Source organism: Rousettus aegyptiacus, unplaced genomic scaffold, assembly GCF_014176215.1.
Source record: "Rousettus aegyptiacus isolate mRouAeg1 unplaced genomic scaffold, mRouAeg1.p scaffold_m13_p_5, whole genome shotgun sequence".
Classification (NCBI taxonomy): Eukaryota; Metazoa; Chordata; class Mammalia; order Chiroptera; family Pteropodidae; genus Rousettus; species Rousettus aegyptiacus.
In genome coordinates this window covers 114966919-114980315 of record NW_023416308.1, presented here as the reverse complement: position 1 = coordinate 114980315, position 13397 = coordinate 114966919, and the positions used below count along the sequence as shown (strand labels likewise).

At 42.8% G+C, this 13397-nt stretch overlaps 1 pseudogene; it reads right to left on the bottom strand.

Annotated features, from left to right (window-relative positions):
- Positions 1 to 11138: 11138 nt before the first annotated feature.
- Positions 11139 to 11306, bottom strand: LOC118603246 (annotated as a pseudogene).
- Positions 11307 to 13397: the final 2091 nt, after the last annotated feature.

Below are 13397 nucleotides of genomic sequence, written 5' to 3'. Positions count from 1 at the left end.
ACCCCACCCGCAGTTTCTGGCGCCAGGATGTCGGGCAGCTAGGAATTCCACACCAGGAGAGACTGACTGATAAGCAGCCTCTGGGCTCTAGCAAACATTCCAGGGCTGGGCCTCAGTGAGAGGCATCCACCTTTGTCTGCAACAGATCAGAGAAGATGCCATAGTGAGGCTCTTCCCCCACCTTGCAGGGCCTCCCACAGATTTCCCCAGTCTCCCTAGGGTTCCAGGGCTCCCTAACTCTCCCCATCACTTCACTATGCGAGGCTTTGGAGCCAGCTGGTACTGCAGAGGTTTTCAGACGACCCCCACTTTTCACCACAGCGGTCCTTGAATTCAGAGTAAGTAGGGCAGAGACAAGGTTCACAGCGAAGACCGCTGGACGGCAACACCGTTAGGCACCAACACTCTCAGGAACTTCTTGTTCCTGAGCAGTGCCAGCTGGGTTATTTTCAGAGAGGAGCTGAAGGAAGTAAGTTCTTTCTCTCACCTGGGCTGGAAGCCAGGATGGCTGTGTATTTGGAAGAAAGCAGAAGCCAAAATCTGAAGAAACAGAAGACAGGAAGGAGTGCCAAAGGAGAGCTAAAAGTGTGAAAGGCTCATCCTCTGCCATCCCATTCTTCATGCCAAAGCCTGTACCCCACCTCACCCTGGGAAAAAAACAACCAGCTCTTCAAGGGAGGCAGGAAAGTGGGTAAAGGTCAGAGTTCAGGCCACTGCCCAATGATGATCCAAATGACGATAAGAAGTCCAAGGTGCCCCAGGCATGCAGATAAGTGCCAACCAGGGGTTCTGCACAGACTTCATCCCCAACATGAAAGCTCAAGGTTGAGAACTGTGGGGTCAGAAGCTCTGGTAGAGATGATCCAACATAATGCTGCAAGGAACACAGTACCTCACTCGCAGTCCCCATGGCTCCAGACAGATAAAGCCAATCCCTCTGCATGGGATAAGGAAGCTAACAACTCACCCCCACACCCCTACCCCACGCCCCGCCGCCCGCTTTATCGACCAGCACACCTGCCACGGGACTACCCTCTAGCCACATCAGCCTTCAAACACCTGCCAGCCTCAGGACAGTGGCTTGTCAGGTCTCCACATCTTCGTTCATGCCATTCCCTCTGTTTCGCCCTCCCTGTTCGTCCACTCTGCCTCATAAGCTCCTAGTCATTCACGACCCAGCTCGAATGACAGCTTTTCTCAACTCTATGGAAAAAATTACTTTCCATCCACTGTGCACCTACTTCTCTGCTACAATTCATGTCCCCTTTGTTTGTTAAATTTGAGTGTCTGTTTGCATTTCAAGACAAGAGGCAGGGGATTTGTGCTATTTGTCAATGGGCCCACCAGCCCAGAGGTAGCATACAGCAGGTGCTTGTTTGGTAAATGAGTGGATGAACTATATTAATCAGATCCAAATATTTCCCTTCTTAGACACAATTCAAGAAAAGTCGCATGCGAAGATAAAAGGATAAAAGTTAAAAAGAATTTAAACAATGTCAAGATGAAATGATCAAGACGAAACTGTTTATGTGGGAAAACGAACCAAGACTTGTAACTAATTGTTCCACCAAAATTAAAAAGTACAAAGTACTAAGTCTGGGGGAAGCAGAGGACAGAGGGCAGAAGGTGGCTTGCAAGTCTCAGAGACATTGTAAAGTATATTGATAAATATAAAACTTAACATTTACTGTAGGAATACAAAGTATATAATTTGTCAAAAAGAATTTAGCCTTCAAGAGGAGCAGAGACAAAGCTAAGGAAAAAAAGCAGTTTGACAGTCCAGAGGCCAAGAAGGACCACATGAGGCCGCCAGTCAGTCCTCAGTACTCCACATCCAGGCAGGCAGACGGGGTGAACCCTGAAATGCAGACAGCCGAGTGTACCCAGATAGTTCTTTCCAACCCCCTATTGCAAAAATTCCTGTCACATGTTCCCCGACAGCTGCGGATTACTCGATCTTGGCCAAAAGATAAGGCCGTTATTCCCCACCACCCCCGCCACCCCCGATGTGTCAAAAACAGAGATTCCCAAAGACAGACTTAGAAACTTGGGAAACTGTCTCCGCTCTGTCCTCCAGATTCTGCAACTCCGCCAAAGCCCAGGGCTTCATTCCAAAGACCCAGAAAAACAAAACAAAACAAAACAAAACAAACAAACAAACAAAAAACAACAACAAATAAAAAACCACCCCAAACAACAAAAAAAAACCCACCCCAGCTCTGCCTCTGCAATACCTGTCAGCCTTGAGCAGTTTAGCCATTTGAAAAATGGATGATGGCCGAAGTTAAAGAACTGAGCATTTGTGAGTGTAGGTACAGCTGAGATGAAAGCAGAGGGGAAAAGGGGGGGAAAAAAGAAAAAAAGAAAAGAAAAGAAAGCAGAGGAGGCTGACCCTGACCAAAAGGACTGACTTGGCAGCTGTTCTTTGAAAAATATGTTGGGATAATATTATTTGTTATTATAAACTCTGCGGGAGGGACTCCGGCTCTTGTTGTCTTAGGGAAGGGTGAGGAATGTAAGGGGTATAAGAGCCAGAAAGAGTAAAGGAAGTGCACCTACGGCCAATTCTTAAAAGAGAAATAAATGCACCACTCGAAACGTATCTAGTACTCAGATAAATTGGACACAGGCATCCAAAATGGCTAAATGCTACCAGAGCTTTCCAGCAGTAGCATCCTGAAGACACAGAATGAGAAGTCGGGGTCTTAAATTTCAATATGTGCTTCTTGAACTTGAAATCTCCCTTCATCCCTTTGGTGGCAAGTAACTCAGTATTTAAATAGCCCCACCCACACCTGCCCCTGCTCCAACCTAGACTCCTTTTCTGGTCAATTATAGAGGTCTTATTATTAAGACCTTCCTATAGAGAAGCGGATGACTGACTATATTTTTAAAATATTTTTTTATATTCAATAAGATGAAAGAGGAGTATAAAACATTGAGAAAACAGGGACAATTATGGAGTAATAGAAACCTGAATTTGAAATAATCACTTGGCAACTAAAGTGGCTCATTTCAATACCAAATCTAAAAGAATTTAGACTGTAGAGAAATTAAAGACAAATAAAAAAAAAAGTGAAATACATCACTAAGAAGGGAAACTCTCTTTTCCGTTAAAAATAGAAATTGTAACACTAACAAAATAGAAATTGTAACACTACCTGGAATGTAACCAATCTGAGAACAAAACTTCCCGGAACCAAGACACACTACTAGGAAAGAGGCTAAAGAATTACAACTGTAACAAACATTACCATCACCCCATCTTCACAAGCTTTTATTTATTTATTTATTTGTGGCCATCGTCAGTGCCCCCAGCACACCTTTCCAGAGGTGCTGCAATGCCAGGCTGTGATACTGTGACATAAGAAATGCAGATGCTCCTCAACTTACGATGGGGTTTTACATCCCAAGAAATCCGCCATAAGTTCAAAATATCCTAAGTCGAACATGCATTTAATACACCTAAGCTACCAAACATCACAGTTCATAAAGCCTAGCCTTTCTACTGAATTCTTTTCACTTTCACGCTATTGTAAAGATAAACCGTCGTGATTTGGCGACTGTCCGCGTATACATTTGGTTTTCATCCCTGTTTCCTGACACAAGAGCTACTAGAACTCTTGTGATTTCCTAAGCAATAGAGATGATGGGAGCATCTTTTGTTCTAATATTTGGTCTCAGTCCTCAGTTCTGGACACAAGAACTTCTAAGACCCTGGAGTCTTTAGAGCGTTAAGAGTGTCATTTTGTATGTTAATGAGGTGACGAGTGGTGGTGGGGATATCCTAGATAGCTCTGGGATAGGAGCTGGTCACCAGAGGAGGAACCGCCAGTGATTAGGTTAGAGCTCTCAGCCCCGCCCCTGGGCCTCTGGAGAGGGGGGTTGGGGTGGCTGGAGATTGAGTTAATCACCTATGGCTAAGGACCGTGCCTGAGTAATGGCACCTCCATAAAATCCCCAAACAACAAGGCAGGAGAGCCTCCATGTTAGTGAACACACATCCATGTGCCAGGAAGATACATGTCCAAGTCCATGGGGTCAGAAGCTCCTTTGCTTGGAATTCTTTCGGGCCTCGTCCCATGTGCCTCTTTGTCTGGAGGTTCATTTGCAGCCTTTATAACATCCCTTATAATAAACTAGTAATAAATAATAAATAAAGTGTTACCCTGAGTTCTATGACCTGCTATAGCAAATTCGAACCTGAGGAGGGGGCTGTGGGAACCTTGATTTGTAGCCAACTGAGATAAAAGTGCGGGTAACCAGGGAGACTCACTGCTTGAGGTTGGAGTCTGAAGTGGAAGGTGGGGGGTGCAGTCTGTAGAACTGGGGCCTCACTTAACCTCTGGGGTCTGTGAAAACTCTAGGTAGTTTTGAAATTGAATTAAATTATAGGACATCCAATTGGTGTCTGCACAAAACTGGAGAATTGCTTGGTGTGGAAAACCCACACAGAAGTATTCTGTGCAGAAAACGTCATGGTCTGGTTCTTCTCACAGACTTTTTGTTGACTACAATCAAATCTGGAAATGTTAGTTAAGAAAGCTTCTTCTTATTCATTACATTGAACGGAGAAGGTACAAAATATCTATGGAAATGCAGACATTTAGAAAGACATTATGAAATAGCAGAAATCTAGATTCTGACTATCACTCTTCTGTGAAAACGGTAAGGAATCTTGAAGAAAAATGTGTGCTATGAAAGGTGTTGACTTAAAACTCAGAAATTAAAGGAAAATGGACCTTATAGCAAGTTTGGAAAGGGGAGTCCCCTTTCATGCTCAAATTAGAAAGCAGAATTAGAATAGAGTCACTATATAGCAAGTTTCTTTAAGATAGTAATATCAGTACTGCACAAAACACTTTTATAGATAACTAACATTTGATTTAGGAAAAAAATTGAGACCTAAATGTTTTTCTCTACTACCAGGAAATAAAATTCTGTACAGAAAAATCAAACCGACTCTACAAATTATTAAAATTAGAGTTTAATAAAATACTAGACACAAAGCAATACACAAAGCAATGTACACCAGTAGCAAACAACTAGAAAAAAAAAATTAAGTTGCCATTTACACTAGCAACAAAAACTGAGATCTAGGAGTAACTCTAATGGCAAAGAGATAACTTCTTTATGAAAGAAAGGATTTTATTGTACAGAAATACATTCACGCGAAAAAATACTGAGTGCCTGTCATGTGCCAGGCACTGTTCTATGAGCTGGGACATAGCAAGGAAAAAGTCCCCACTCTCATGGAGCTTAACTCCACTGAGTAGAAGAGAGACAATAAAAAAATAAATACACAAACGTGTATGTCAAATGCTATGAAAAGATAGACTAGGATAAGGAAACTGTTCCTGGAAGGCATCTCTGAAGAAGTGTCAGTTGAGCAGAGAACAAAGGGGGTGAGGGAACAAAGGAGCTTTCTAAAAGAAAGTTTTCCAGGCGAAGGAATACCAAGTATAAAGACTGAAAGGAGGATATCATGTCTTCATGAATAGAAAGACTCGATATCAGAAAGAAATGAACGCTCCCAAAGCAGTCTATAAATCCACTGCAATTCCAATACACATCCTCGTATGTATTCTTGGGAACGTTATAAGATGCTCTTATAATTCATGTGCAAGAGAAAAGGGCCAAAAATAGTAAAGGTATATTTTTAAGACAAATCCTATCATATACCAAGCATGATATATTGCTAAAGTAATAATTATAGCATGCTAAAGGAACAAATAGACTAACGGAACAAAATACGAAGCCTAAAAATAACCCGTGCATATTTGCAACCTTAATATATGCAGAGGTAATATAATCAGCAGAGGAAGGATTTAACTATTCTCCAAATGGTTCTAGAAAAAATAAAATGAGATAGCTAAAATTAGAGCACCAAACACAATAACATATTCCAAGTGACTAAAAGAACTAAATATGAAAATCAAATATTTAAAATTTTAGGAAGAAAATAAGAATATCTTTCTGATTTCAAGGTAGAGAAAGAATTCTTAAACAAGCCACGAAAGCACAAACCATTAAAAAAATTGATAAATTCTACAATATTAAGAGAGAAAATTGACATGAATAATAGACTAGTGGTTACCAAAGGATCGGGAGGAGGTAGGTGGGGTCAAAGGGGTCAAATATGTGGTGACAGAAAGAAATGTAACTACGGAAGATGAATACACAGTGTGAAAAAAATATATGTGTGTGTGTATATATATATATGTACATATATATGTATATGCTTTACTGTTAAATTGTACATCTTAAACTTATTAGATTGTATTGACCATGTCACCATAATAAAAATTTAAATTAAAAATTAAATAAATAAAAGAGAAAAATCTGTGTATTACAAGAAACCATAACAAACCAAAAAGACAAGCCATGACTGTTAGAAGATATAGAATCTGAAACTAATAAAACAAATAGAGTCTTGATAAAAAAAAAAATACGCATATACAATATGACTAAAAATCAGTAAGGAAAAAAATTTACGGAATAGAAACCGTCCATTCATAAAATAGGATACACAGTAATATGGCTAGTGAACTCTTGAAAGATTACATAGCCATATTAGTAATCAGGAAAATGCAAATTAAAATCTTAACAAAATAACCATTTCGTGTTCATCAGATCAGCAACGTTAAAACATCTGGCTAAACCAAGTGATGACAAGGATATGAAATCACGTCAGTGGCAACATAAATGGGTACAGCCACTCTGGGCGGGCAACGTGCAACAGCCTGAGGAACTGAAAACACTCATAGCTATGACCTGGCAACGTCTCTCCTAGACCCGTACCCCAAGGAAGCTCACACATATGGACAGAGCAACATGCAAAAGATTTCACTGCAGCACTGGTTATAGTAGTAAAAAATTGGAAATCTGAAAAAGGGCCTATCGCCAGCGGATAAAATAATTTGCGGAATATTTCTGAAGAGAGGACTAGAAATGACTGAACCTTAAAGACAGGCCAAACATGTCAAAAATATAACGCTGAAGAAAAAGGGGAAATAGTAGGTTCGCCTTCAGATTTTCCCCCGAAAGCGAAGGATGCCGTAGACTGCCAACGGTCTGCATTTTAACTGACATCTATCCCAAAAGGCAGAACCACACCCTTCGTGAATGAAGGTCCTGCAATATCGGGTTAATTTATGGAATGAATGGCGCAAGCGCCTAGTCAATCTCCCTATGCCAAAAATCCATGGGATCGAGTGTTCTCAGGATGATAATTTACAAAAATGCTAAATATTAAGAACAAAGAGCATTCCTGCTCTTGGGCCAAAAACCAACCAACCTACAATTAAGATTCCTATCAGGCCTGGCTTCCATAAATTTCACTCAAGGCTACAAAAACAGCCTGAAAACTGTTCTTTATAAAATTCCACATTTTTGACTCTCCCCAAAACCAGTCTAACCCTTCCCTGAGAGATCTTCCCAATGGGACGCTCCTCCGCAGTTCAGGAAATAAGGTGCTGTAGAGGTGATGATGTCCTACTCCCAGCTCCCAGCAGAGCATTGCTCATTTGCATATCCCGGCTCCTCCGCTAACAGAGGCAGTGCTTCTTGCGACCAGAAGGGGGCAGAGCGACCCCTTGAGCAAAACGCCTGAAATGTGGCTTCCATCCTTAGATTTTTCTGTTAGAGGAAGCTGTCTTCAGATCAAAAGTACTTTTTCCTCCAACAACCTCTCCAGGAGTTTACCATATAGCATAAGACAGGCCGTCAATGAATTATAGTGACGTGCCCTGTTCTATATAACGGGGACGAAACAGTAAATTATACAGACAGATTTCTGACCTCAGGGGGTCGATGCAGGAAAGAGGTCCAGGAGAGCAAGGGTGGGAACAGAACGGTGGTATTGAAACTGAAGAAGGGAACTGGGCCTTCTTCAATAGGTACAGGCTTTAACCTAAGTGCAAAGGAGGCTCAGCAGAGGGGTGGGTACAGGAGCTGCAGAGTGGTGGGCTAAGAAGAGAATGGGAAGTGAGAAAGTCACTGGAGTGGGGACCGAGCAATATCAAAGATTTCTACTTTGTCTTTCCCATGACAGCTCTTTTCCCCAGGCCAGAGACCCGGGGTGGGGGTTAGTCCAGCTCCAAGTATATGAATTCCATTAAACACCTGGGCACTAGGAAAAGGATCACTGGGTAAGAATCCATTTGCTTAAGGGGGACTTTCTCAGCACCCAGTGGATGTGGCAAAATCACTTCTATGGTGGCTCCTGGAAGCCTGGAGAAAGCCCAGTGAAGTGGATATGCCTGAGATGCCCTGGTGTTGCAGAGACGGTTAGGAAGAAGAGTCGGAGTCTGGAAATGCATTAACTAACACGGGCAAGGGGGAGGGGAAGAATGGCAGTGCTAGCTTCCCCCACCCCTGTCTCCATGGCTTTTTATTCTCCCTCTCACAAAACTGGCTTTGTTGTTATTATTATTAGTTACAATCAGATTAGTAATTACAGTCAACGCCCAAATTCAGCCTCAAGGCCACCACCGAGTTATTAGCTACTCCCTCTTCTTATCCTTGTGCCTAGAGCAAGAAGTCCCAGAATAGGTAAGGCGAGTTTGCCCTCCCTGTAGTGTGACCTTGTTGCTGCAAGCACCAGGCATCCTGCCAGGACTGCAGGCATCTCTCACAACACCTAGTACCAGCAGAGGAAGGAACACAGAGGCCGAAGGAGATGGGGAACTGGAATGGCATTATTTATTATGCGAGGCCAGAAGACCCATGAGAGAATTATATTCTGAGAAAGGGCCCAGAGGAGACCACGTGTACAAGGCCGTCAGGAATGCACCATTGGGAGGGGCCTCAGCGTCACTAGGAGGGTCAGTGATGGTCCTCCTCTGCAGTCCAGAGCTGAACCACTTAAGATGCATGGGAAGGATCCTTTCCCATCATCGAATCAGAGAGGCCAGGTGTAATAGGGACTTAACTGCCAGAACACAGAAAGCTGTAATTACCATAAGACTGACAGGATTGGAAGGGTAGCCGTGGGGGCTTGACCCACAGAGGGCTATGAGTATCCTAGAGAATGGTATCCCTCGGGGAAAAATAGATGCGGAACCGAGAGGATGCTGCTGCCCACACGCTGCAGAGAGGAACAGAAGGCTTAGGGCAGTCACCACAATAAACGGTCACGATCGCTTCCTCAGTTCTTGGATCTGAGCCAATCTTCCTAACCAAAACTCAGTCATTGAAGGGGTAACCAAGCCTCAAGGGAAAAGATCCTGATATTATGATTCTCTCGGTTCTTCTTTAAAGGGGATTCATCATTTACTCAAATGATTGTACATTTAGAAAAGGAGAATGTGCAAATATTTTGAGGATTTTAGACACAGGATCTGAGCTAACGTTGATGCCTGGAGACTCAAAGCATCATCATGACCCCCTTTAGAGTAGAGACTTATAGGTACCAGGTAATTTCCTCCAACCCCAAGTGTTTAATAGGATGGATATACTTAGGACTTGAAGTAACCCCTATATTGGACCCTTGGCCTAACAGATAAGAGCTGTCTAGTGGGAAAGGCAAAGTTGAAATCTCTGACACCCCTGCCCCAACCCTTCAACCTTGATAACAAATTGAAAGCAATTAATACATCCTGGGGAGTAGGGGAGAGGGATTAGCAAAGATTAGCACCACCACTGCGGACAGAGAGGATGCATGGGCGGTGATCCCTGGAAATACTGTATAGCTTCCGCTTATATACCAGGCGGCACTGTGCACTGCCTGCTCTGAGTGCAGCCCAGAGCAGGAAATGGCCCTGCCACAGGTCCAAGTTGCGATGTACAAAGTCCTGCCACTTAGGCCATAAAATCCAACAGATCTATGGGGACAAAAGTATCAGTGGTGAAAAAACATAGTTCGGAGCTCATGGCAAGACCCAATGGGAAAAGCAAGTGGCTGAGATTCGAGAGCAAGGCCGAGCTGACCACAGCAGAGAATTACACGCCTTTCAAGAAACAGCTCTTGACGTACTGCTGACACACTTGATTCAGAAGGACCAAGTGACCACGAACTGCCCCCATCATGAGCTGGGTTCTGTCGGACTTCCTTACATTGATAATGTCACTTCGTATAAGTTGGACCTGTCAAATCAAAAAAGCCAGACCAGCTCAGCAACAGTCTTTCAAAAGATGGAAGTGGTGCTCACGGGATCAAGACTAAGCAGAATGAGAGGACACAAGCAAACTGCATGAGCAGGCAGCCCAGGCCCCTGTGTTACCCACCATACGTGTAAAAGCACCGTGGTCAAGTGGGATGTCTTACACAACCTGCTAAGGAAGTAAAAGCCCGAGTTTGATTTACACATGGGTAACTTACTGGTGCCAGCTGAAAATGGACAACAGTCACATTCAGAAGTGGCCTTGAAGGAAAGCGGAGAGGGAAAATCTGCCAGCAACACACCTGATGATCTACTTCGTGTAGAAGAACAAATGACCCTAGGCGAGACTATTCCAGGGCAATGGCCAATGGCCTGGCCATCCGATTAGAGGCCTGAAAGAAAAAAGACTGGAAGGTCAAGGGCACTGAGGCCTGGGGCAGAAGCGTGTTGATGGGTACATGGAGTGTGCACAAAGCAGGAAGGTTTCTGCATCACATATGAATGTCCACCAAAAAGCACCCACCAATGAAAGAAGCACTGAACAAAACAGACCGAAGGACTCGGCCTTCATCAGAAAGCATAAGGTGAACCAGGATTCAAAGCCAGGCCGCCTGGCTCTATCCACTCTCTTAACACAATGACTTAGGAGAAAAAAATTTTGAACTTCTATTTATATTGCACCCTTTCAAGAAATTTCCTTTCCAAATAATCGATAATGTTCACAGAGAATAATTTACTTTAAAAATCACATAGATTAAGTGTAATCTAATGTTTTTCTTAAATGATAAGGAGCAGAATCAAAAAAGTTGCTGAGCACGGCCCTATTCTACCAGTACATAAACAATTACTAAAATAATCACTGGTCGAAATAATAAACATGCTTAATAGCCTAGTTCTGAATAGCTTCATGAGTCTATAATCAAATCCTCTACTAATCGATCCAATTGTCATTTATCATGCTCATTTCTCTAAAAGACATATAACTCCACCAAGGCTATCGCTAACATATTTCTTGTTTAACAACTAAATATCCCTAAAGGGTAACACCGTTCCCAGAGAGACTGCGATGCATGGAGCAGACAGAGCAAGCTCCTGTTCCAAAAATCAATGTAACATATTGTCGTCAGATAGAGGACATATCAGATATCAAACCGATGAGAACAGATATTATACCTGATCTTAGCCACAAGGTCAAGAATTGATATTACCTGTATCAACTCCTCACCATACCTTCCTGTCACACACTTTCCTCATTCAGACCCACAGGTACAGCGTGTAAGCCTGTCTTTACAATCTTCAACATCCTCATCTCCCCAGAGACCAGGCTAATCCTCCCCAGTGTCGTATTTCTCCACGATCCAAAAAATTCTGTTATCAAATTAGGCTTTTTTCGTCACTGAGGTTACTGTCTGCCCCGTTGCCCACAAAGCACTCACTGGTCGTTTGCCTTACCCACTCCATTAGGCGAAGCAGTGCCTCTTGCTGCCAGGTGGGGGCAGTGTTGCTCCTTGAGCAAACCTGTCGGACTGAAGAGTAGTAGCTCATTTGATAAGTAATCAATGAATTGAGGCTGGAAAAAAAAATCATTCAAAATTGTATAGAGATAAACTAATATATATTGAGTCCCACTTTGTGTCACGTATTCTGTTAGGCAATAGAGATACAATGATGGCTTACACAGACATGAGCTGGGGGAGTTTAAGGTGGACAGGCAGGGTGGACCAGGCTTGGAGAGGGAGTGGTAGTAAGGAAATTGGCAAAGCAAGCAGAGTTTTAACTTTAGCCTAAGGACTGTGGCGGGGCACTGAAGGACTACGAGCTGACACATGAGATTTGACCAAATTTTTTATTTGACAAGATGTCTGGCTGCAAGATGAAGAAAGGAGGAGATAGAGGAAACTAGAGTCAGGGAGCCAGAGTAAGACTGCTGTAAAAATGTCAGGGTAGACGTGGTTTCATAGTGTAGCAGATAGCACGTCTGCTTTACACACAGAAGGTCCTGGGTTTGAGCTCCAGTGGAGCCACACCACAGTCCATGGTCTATGGCCATTCCACTCTCAGCAAGCCCGATGTCTGATCTCAGAAACTAAGCAAGATCAGGCCTGGTTAGTATTTGGATGAGAGACCATCTAGGAAGATTAGGTATAAAAGATAAAAAAATAAAAACTTCAGGGTGGTCTCTAACTGCCAAGAACAGTAGCCTTTTTTGGGGGGGTGGGAGGATATTAGACAGATTTTTATGTACGGGTCTTGCTAAGGACTATTAGACTGAGAGCAGAGCGTCAAGAAGCCCTGAAACACTGCTTTAACTTCAGAGAAGGAGGTGGGCGCTCACACGGACGGGGGAGAAAGCACAAGTACCTCTGATGCATTAGACATTTCAATTCTGGTTCACACAGTTCGAAGATGAATAGTTTTGCATCAAATGGAAAGAATGTAGAGAAAAGGTAGGTTGAGGTGCCATACGCCCTGGTGTCAGGTAGTTTTAATTAGGCTCTGGAAACAAATTACTTCAAAACTCTTTGATGTGATTTTTTTTTTATTACTATTAGGCTGTAGAAAGAGCTGGCATTGTTATCTATAATCATTGATTTTTAGTGATGAAACTATAGCAGATATATTATCCCCCATGGTTTGTGCTTTAGTAAGAAAGCATAGGAAAGGGCACCGTTCTCTCTTGCTTACTGAATAAGTCAGAGATGAAGCACTGTTTCTTCTCAGTGCCTACTCCTTTCACCCCCTTTGTAGCTTCCAAAAAGAGCGCCCAGTTTTTGACATTGCCCTTTTCTAGTGGATTCTATGTCACTCCCTGGAGACTGCAAACTCGCCGTCATGGCCGCCTTTGGCTCACAGGTATATTTTGATTGGATCATAGAATGTGCTTAAAATGTAAAGTTAGACACCAACATTTAAAACGAGCAAAGAAACATACAATTCTGGATTTCTGGATTCTCTTGTTCAAATTTTTTACACAGAGACAAAACTCTATCAAGGCGACAGTTGGAGCTAAGAAAGGGCTGCCTAGGTTTGCCAAAGGCCCCACCCAGTTTGTATCTCTTATCTACCTTACACTTTTGTAGATATGTGAGTTGGAGACCCCTGACTTAAACCCTTCCTTTCCCTTTTCCACTGCCATTACACTTGTTAGAACAGAATCCACTTATCCTGTTGCCTAAACTACTGTGACAATCTAATTAATGTACAATTTATCACTTCCCTGCTCAAAAGGTTTCCCTGGCTTTTTTTCTATCTACAGTTCAAATTATTTAGCTTTGCACACCAGGCCTTCATCTG